Source organism: Peromyscus californicus, unplaced genomic scaffold (genome assembly GCF_007827085.1).
Source record: "Peromyscus californicus insignis strain IS unplaced genomic scaffold, ASM782708v3 Scaffold_4__1_contigs__length_199733344, whole genome shotgun sequence".
NCBI classification, from domain to species: Eukaryota; Metazoa; Chordata; class Mammalia; order Rodentia; family Cricetidae; genus Peromyscus; species Peromyscus californicus.
Genome location: NW_026294562.1, coordinates 116,197,673 through 116,205,374, shown reverse-complemented (window position 1 = coordinate 116,205,374; position 7,702 = coordinate 116,197,673).

Here is a 7,702-nt window from a genome sequence, read left to right as displayed (position 1 = left end):
TATTTTGTTCTCCCTAAAATGTCACATTGCTGCCATAAACATGCCACACTCAAACACTTTTATGACAAACAACAATCACAGGAACATTTTTTCAGTGCTTTAATACAAATGACTTTTACATAATTGGTAAATACTCTCATTATAAAAATGCAGTATTATCTTAAGAAATGTTCCTATGAAGCAAGGAAGAAATATGAAAGTCCTCTCTTCACAGGAATTGGGCATTCCATCATGATGCTAGAAATATGAGCAGACCATTGAAAGAAAACTTTACTCAGTCTGTAAGATATGAACGCATAGCACTGCTCTGGATTGTGCTTCTTAGGGATGTCACTCGACACAACGCAGTGGGAACCACCACTATCAAGTGTATCCTTGTAGAATAAAAGTAGACAATATGTATCATTCATATTCCAGTCTGAAAAAATGTGACTCTAAAATGGCATGCAAGGTTCCATCTAAACACCATGAACAGGGAAGTGATTAGCAGTAAAATAACATAAATTTGCTTTTTTCCTAGGTAATGAGGAACGGTAAATTGAACAGAAGAATGGTGGTCTTCCTATGTATAGCCATACTATATATTCTTTACACTGAAAATCAATAAAAAATAATTAAAAGAAAAATACTTACTTCTTGTCTACATTCTTAATGAAATGTTCAGTTTTCACATGGCTTTGCCCTGCATAAATAGAAGAAAAAAGAATAATTTCTATATCTGTACCCAATGTTTCCTTGTCTTAATCTCCAAAAGCAACTGGAATCAGTCAAACTGAAGAAAACAAAGAAAAGCTTTAGAACAAAGAACAAAGATATCAGGGGGTGGAGAGATGGCTCAGTGGTATAGAGCACCAACTGCTCTTCCAGAGGTTTTGAGTTCAACTCCCAGCAACCACATGGTGGCTCACAAACACTTGTAATGAGATCTGGTGCCCTCTTCTGGCCTGCAAGGACACATGCAGACAGAATACTGTATACATAATAGATAAATAAATCTTTTAAAAAAAGAACAAAGGTATCAAAGAGATAATCTTTATAATGTCAGTAAGATGGGACCTTTTGGTAAAATTGGAACCAGCAGAGTTACATGGAAAACCGTTTTGTCAAGTATTCCTATACACATACAAGTGTCTGTTTTTATTACTGTAGTCACTAAGAAGTGCATTAATATTTTGCAAATACTTTTCTTCTTAGTTTGCTGTTCTGTGGAGACGTTCACATTCCTCAGTCTGATGATCTGTTCTCAGGTCTAGGTGCAGGCAGCAACTGGTAATTTAGTTGCAAGATCATCCTTCCTTCCACATTCCAGGTGATTAGATCGTATCACTGGACATGAAGGACCTAGACCAGAATCTTCTTGAGCATATTAGCTCATAAACTTAAATCATCACTCTACTTCCTTGATCGCCATGTGAACTACCTGAAGCAGAGCATATTACACATTCCAAAGCAAGTTTCAGGTAGAAGCATAATAAATAACTTATCCGAGACAAAGCTTAGTATAGACTTACAGGTATTATGTTCATGAAGGCCTATAATATGCAATGTAATTGGTATCTAAACATCCATAGAACATTCACATTCTCTGTCTGTCTGTCTCTGCCTCCTCTCTCTCACAGAAACCTGCATTACCAGTTACTGCACAAAATCTCCCAAACTAGCAAAATTAGGTAGAGAACCATTCATTATTCTAAAGCCAGAAATACCCATCAGTATCTCAATATCAAAGTAGACACTAAGTTTCCTATTACAGTTCTATTCATGACCTTGACCTCACTTTCCATGGATAGATATCTTGGGTTAGGACATTAATATGTCTGCAATACTGGTTTACCCTGGGAGTGTGCTTTTTCAACCATATAGCATACCTTTGGCTTTGGGTTCCTTTGTTTATTTGTTTCCTTTGTATAATTATCCCAACCCCAGGAGAGTTGCAAGCTACTTCAAAGTAGCATTCTAACTGGTTGTATTTCAAGAGCTTTTCAAATCTGCAAAACACTTATTGCTTAAAATTGTGTCATCTATATAATAAATCCTTTTCATAGGATATTCAAGCAAAGTAACACCCCATAACTATAGTGAGGTTACAAAGATAACCTAGGTGAAGCATTCTGAAAGTCTGTTGTCATCTGTTTCAGCAAGTGTCAGGTGACTCTAGACATTCAAAACTAAGGGGATGGTAACTGTGAATGTAAACATGTTTTAATAAGAGCATGGAAAGGTTTCATCCATTTTATCACTTGCTTTCTCCAAAGATCAAATTTTTTACAAAGCATGGGTAAGCAGTGCTAATGTATTATATGCTCTGTAATCCTCAGAATTTCCTCTCCTACCTATTTTATTTACATATGCTGGAGCTCTTCCCTAAGGTCCATACGTTTCTCTAACCATAATGAACTCTGAGTTGGACTTAATCAAATCAGACCTATGGAGGGCCAAATATGAACATGGCTTTATTCTCCTGATTCACCTGCTATCTCCCTGTGTCTGGGTGTCATTGGGTTGGTGTGGTGGCTGTTGCTATAATTTTTAACACTCTATTAACCACACCCTGCCTAGACAAAATATCCCTGCCCCTAGCATAACCTTTTGTTGGAGGGAAATGTACCCCTTTTACACTGAAGAGATAATTTCCCAATTCTAGGAGAGGCTTGATCACTTTCCTCTGTATTATTTATCACAGATACCTTATGGGAATTATGCCTCAGGCTTTACATCCTTCCAGAAGCTTCTTAGCACACAGTTTGTGTTTTTGTCATTTTTTTCATTAGGAAGTCTAGCTTAATGACAATTTTTGCAATATTTGTTTGAAAGTAACCCAGCCATAAATCACCCTCTGTTTTAAATGCTTACTATTCCTTCTAGGTTGCTCTCTCACCTTACAAATTCTCTTTACATTGTTGTCCAAAAAGCTGAGATAAACCAAAGCCTTTCCTAATTTATAAAGATCTTGCTCCAATGGAGAGGTGAACAAAGTCACTAAAGCAAAGTTCCATACCAGTCTCAACATCCCTGCTGGATTAACCTTTCATTAAATCCTCTGAGAACATAGTTCTAAATTACCCAGTGAACTGGTTACACACAGAAAATTCCTTATTCCTAGTTACCTACATGGCACCTGTACCTCTTATATACTCTACTAACCCCTGCTATTTGTGAGGATTTCAGAAGAAGATAACCAAGTATTCCTACAGACTTAGAAGGGTCAGTCCATCAGGAATTAATTTCCCTGAAACTGTTTCAGGTTGTTCAGTCTTTTCCTTAAGGAAGAATGAGAAGTTATCACCCAGTCTTTGTGCCACCAAAGTAATTAGACTGTTCTCATCCATTCCATGGACCACAATCTCAAAACCCCTGCTGCAATAGGCTCTTTTGTTGCTTGTTAAAAAGTCTTCCTTAATACAAGGCACATACCTCAACATAATAAAGGCAATTTGTGTTAGGCCAAAACCAACATGAAGTTAAAATAAGAGAAACTCAAAGCAATCCCAATAAAATAAAAAAACAAGCCAAGGCATCCATTCTCTACCTACTAATTAAATATACTACTTGGAGTCTTTGGTAGAGCAACAAGCCCATAAAAATCACAGGGACATATATTAGAAAGAAAGAAGTAAAAATACCTTCATTTGCTAATGGGATATAGTTTATATAAATGACCCCAAATCTTTCACCTGCCAGGTAATGGATACAAAATTCACTCACAGAAACTAGTAGCATTCTTATATAGAAAAGGCAAACAAACTGAGAAAGAACATTTTCTGAAACAAGGCAATGTTTCCAGAGTTGGGACAGGGACATCAACCCAGCCACAAAAGCTTTGAACTATAACCTATCCAGTCTGCAAAGTGTACTGTGGCAATGGAGGCACAGAACTTTGGGAATGGCCAACCAAATATGGGTTAAATTTGAGGCATGCATGATACTGCCTGGATGACCTGAAACTGGAGGCTGAATAGCCTAGATATCTATGAGAGAAAAAAAATCAATAAAATGATTCCTAATAATATCACTATATGCTCATAGATAGGTGCTAAGCCAAATCATTATGAAAGAGGTGCCTGCCTGAAGATGATGAGAGCAAATGCAGAGACCCACAGCCAAACATTAGGCAGAGAGGGCCCCAATTGGAGATTTCTATCAGGTCCCACTCCTTTGAGCTTGGAGAACCCTGTGGTAGAGGGGGAGGAAGAAATGGAGGAGCAAGAAGGGTTTAGGATAGCAGGAGATTACTGCCCACAGACCTCAACTAATTATAGCTCATAGAGGCTCACAGAGACTGAAGCAGCAATCATAGAGATGAAAAGATCTGTGCTATGTTGTCTTTATGCATGTTATGGTTATTAACTTGATGTTTTTGTGGGATCCCTAACAGTGGAAGTGGGGGTGTCTTTGACTCTTTCACCTTTACTTGGAACCCTTTTCTTCCTATTGGATTGTCTCATCAGCCTTGATACGAGGGTTTGTACCTACTCTTATTGTACCTTGTATTTACATGTTTGGTGGTTATTCCTGGGAGGCCTGCTGTTTTGTAAAGGGAAAGGGAAGAAAATTTGATCAGAGGGAGAGCAGAAGTTGGGGGTAGATAGGGAAGAGTGAAGGGGGCAGAAACATGGTCAGGATGTTTTGAAAACAAAACTAAACAAAAAAAAAAAGAAATTTGAGATACATTATCATTCACAATAGTCTCAAATTACACAAAATTCCTTGAAATCATTTTAACCAATCAAGTGAAAGTCTTGATGATAAGGACTCCATCTCTTTGAAGAATTTGAAGAAGATATCAGAAGATGAAAAGGTCTCCCATGTTCATTGATGCATAAGATTAGCATAGTAAAATTGGTATTTCCTACCAAAAGTTATCTATAGATTCAAAGCAATTCCCCTCAAAATTCCAACACAATTCCTCACCTATCTTGAAAGGAGAATTTTCAGCTTTTTTTAGAAACACAAAAAAAACTCAGGATAACAAAACTAATTCTCAATGATAAAATAACCAAAAGAGTTATCACCAATCCAGATGTCAGGTTGTACTACAAAGCTATAGTAATAAAAGCATGATATTGGCCCAAAAACAAACATGTTGATCAATGGAATCTGAGTTCCCAAATATAAATCCATATGAAGATGATCTAAGTGAAGTCATCAAATATCTGTGAAGACAGAGCCCCAGCTGAACATCTCTTGTCTCCAAACACATCCTCCAGTCTGGGGATTGGTAACAGAAATAGAGTTATCGGCCAAAGGTGTTGGATGGAAACCCCCAAAATACCAAGCTGTTGACAAGACTATAAGTTGCTCTCCACCAAAGCCCCACTGATTAGGATAAAACCTACAAAACTCAATGAATATGTAGTATTGCAGTTGGTGCCTACATAAAGTCTTCCTTCCTACATGCTAGAATTTTTAGTACAGGAAAGCACTTGACATGCTACCAAAGAAGAAAAGTAAACACTAATATAGCTTCAAACCCTTTGATCTGAATGCTGTCCTACCTACAAGATGGCTAGAGTAATGGCATAAAAAACTTGCGGGAGTAATGAGCCAATATATGATTAGCCTGAAGGCCCATACCAGACACCATTTTGGTGATTGAGAAGACAAGACTAGATAGCCAGTGAACCTTGGGTAAAATAAATGTGAATGTTCTAAAAAATATTAATAAGATGATTTATAATGACATTCTGCTATACCAATATATCATTGCCTTGCTCAGCATGATCAGAGAAGCTTCTTCTTGTGGCAAATGGAAAGAAATACAGACTTACAATTAGACAACATGCAGAGAGTGAGAGAGACTTTTTAACACTCAGCCCTAAATGGGATGTCTTTATCATATCCCTCACCTCAGGCTCAGAGAAATTTGCAGAAGAGGGAGAAGAAAGGGTTTAAGAGCCAGAAAGGATAGAGGACACACACAAAAAAATTGAGACCTCTAAATCAACATAATCAAATCTCACATGAACTCACAGAAACTGAGTAATCATGAACAGGGATTTCACAGGTCTGCACTAGATGGGGTCCTAGAGCTGAAAGAAAAAACGGACACATACCACCATGCCTAATCCAAACAGAATCTCCAAATGATAATCATTTGGAAATGAAAATTTAGTTCCCTCCAAGGGAGTCTCACCAGTGAAACAAATTATTCTTAAATGTGAAATGCTTGTCCAGAAGGAGATAGACAACAGAAACCAAACTCAAGGGCATCTTTGGAGGTTCCTTTTTCTCACAATGGCATGTCACGCATTTCCAAACTTTGTTTAAATTTTATCTTATTGGATATTATTTTTATTTTACTTTAACTATACATTTTTATTCTCTTTTAACATACTTTTCCTCTGGATGTATAGTATAGCTTCCCATTTAGTATTTTTGTGTGATTCCTGAGTTTGAAAATGAGTGGTTTCTGATTTCTCTGCCTTCTCTTGGGATCCTTTCCTTCTGTTTGCTCATTTTATACAATTCAGATGTGTTACTTTTTATTTTATCTTATTTATATTATATTATTATGCCTTAAAAGCCTAATTGTTGTCTAATGTGGGACAGAAGGAATCTAGATCTGGCTGAAGAGGAGGTGAAGAGGAACTGGGAGATCTAGGAACAGGAGAAACCATGATTGAAAAATACATGTTGTGGGGGGAAAAAGCTCTTAAGTAAAACAAAGAAAAAAAAAGAACAATATCAAAAGTGTAAAAGGAAAGAAACCCAGCTGCATTCTAATTTGAATATTTGGTCATGGAGACTTTATTTAAAAAATTGGAGTCAATTTCAAGTAGCACACTATTCAAATACAAGAATAAATAATGGGAAAAAGTAATATTGCACACATATGAATGTCTGATCACAAACTGTCTATCCATGGATAGTGAGATAAAGGTAATGAATAGAACTGTAATATGAAAGTTAGTGTCTGCTTTGATATTGAGATACTGATGGGTATTTCTGGTTTTAGAGTGATGAATGGTTCTCTATTTAATATCTGCTAGTTTGGGAAATTTTGTGCACTAACTGTTAATGCAGGTGTGTGTATGAGAGAGGATGGAAGACATGAAACAGAAAGACAGAGAGTGTAAATGTTCTCTGGGTGTCTAGACACCAAATAAGTTGCATATTTTAGGCATTCATGAACATAATACCTGTAAGTCTATACTAAACTCTGTCTAGGATAAGTTGATTTTTATGTTGCCACCTGAAACTTGCTTTGGAATGTCTAATGGAATCTGTTTCAAGTAGTTCACATGCAGATCAAAGAAGTAGTTTGATGAATTAGACTTATGAGCTAATATGCTCAAGAGGAATCTGGTCTGGGTCCTTCATGTCCACTGATATGATGTAATCATCTGGAATGTGGAAGGTGGAAGAAAGAATGATCCTGAAACTAAATTACCAGTAGTTTCTTACACCTAGACATGAGAACAAACAATCAGAGCCTGAGGAATGAGAATGCTTAAGACTTCTCCACAGAACAGCAAGCTGAGAAGAAAAGTATTGGAGAAATCAATGCACTTCTTAGTGACTACAGTAATAAAAAGAGGCACATGTATGTGTACAGGCATATTTGACAAATGGTTTTCTATGTAATTCTGCCTGTTACAATTTTACCCAAAGCTCCCATCTTATTCACATGATAAATCTGTTCTCTTTGGTATTTTTATTTTGTCCCAAGTCTTTCCTTTGTGTTCTTCAGTTTGACTGTTCC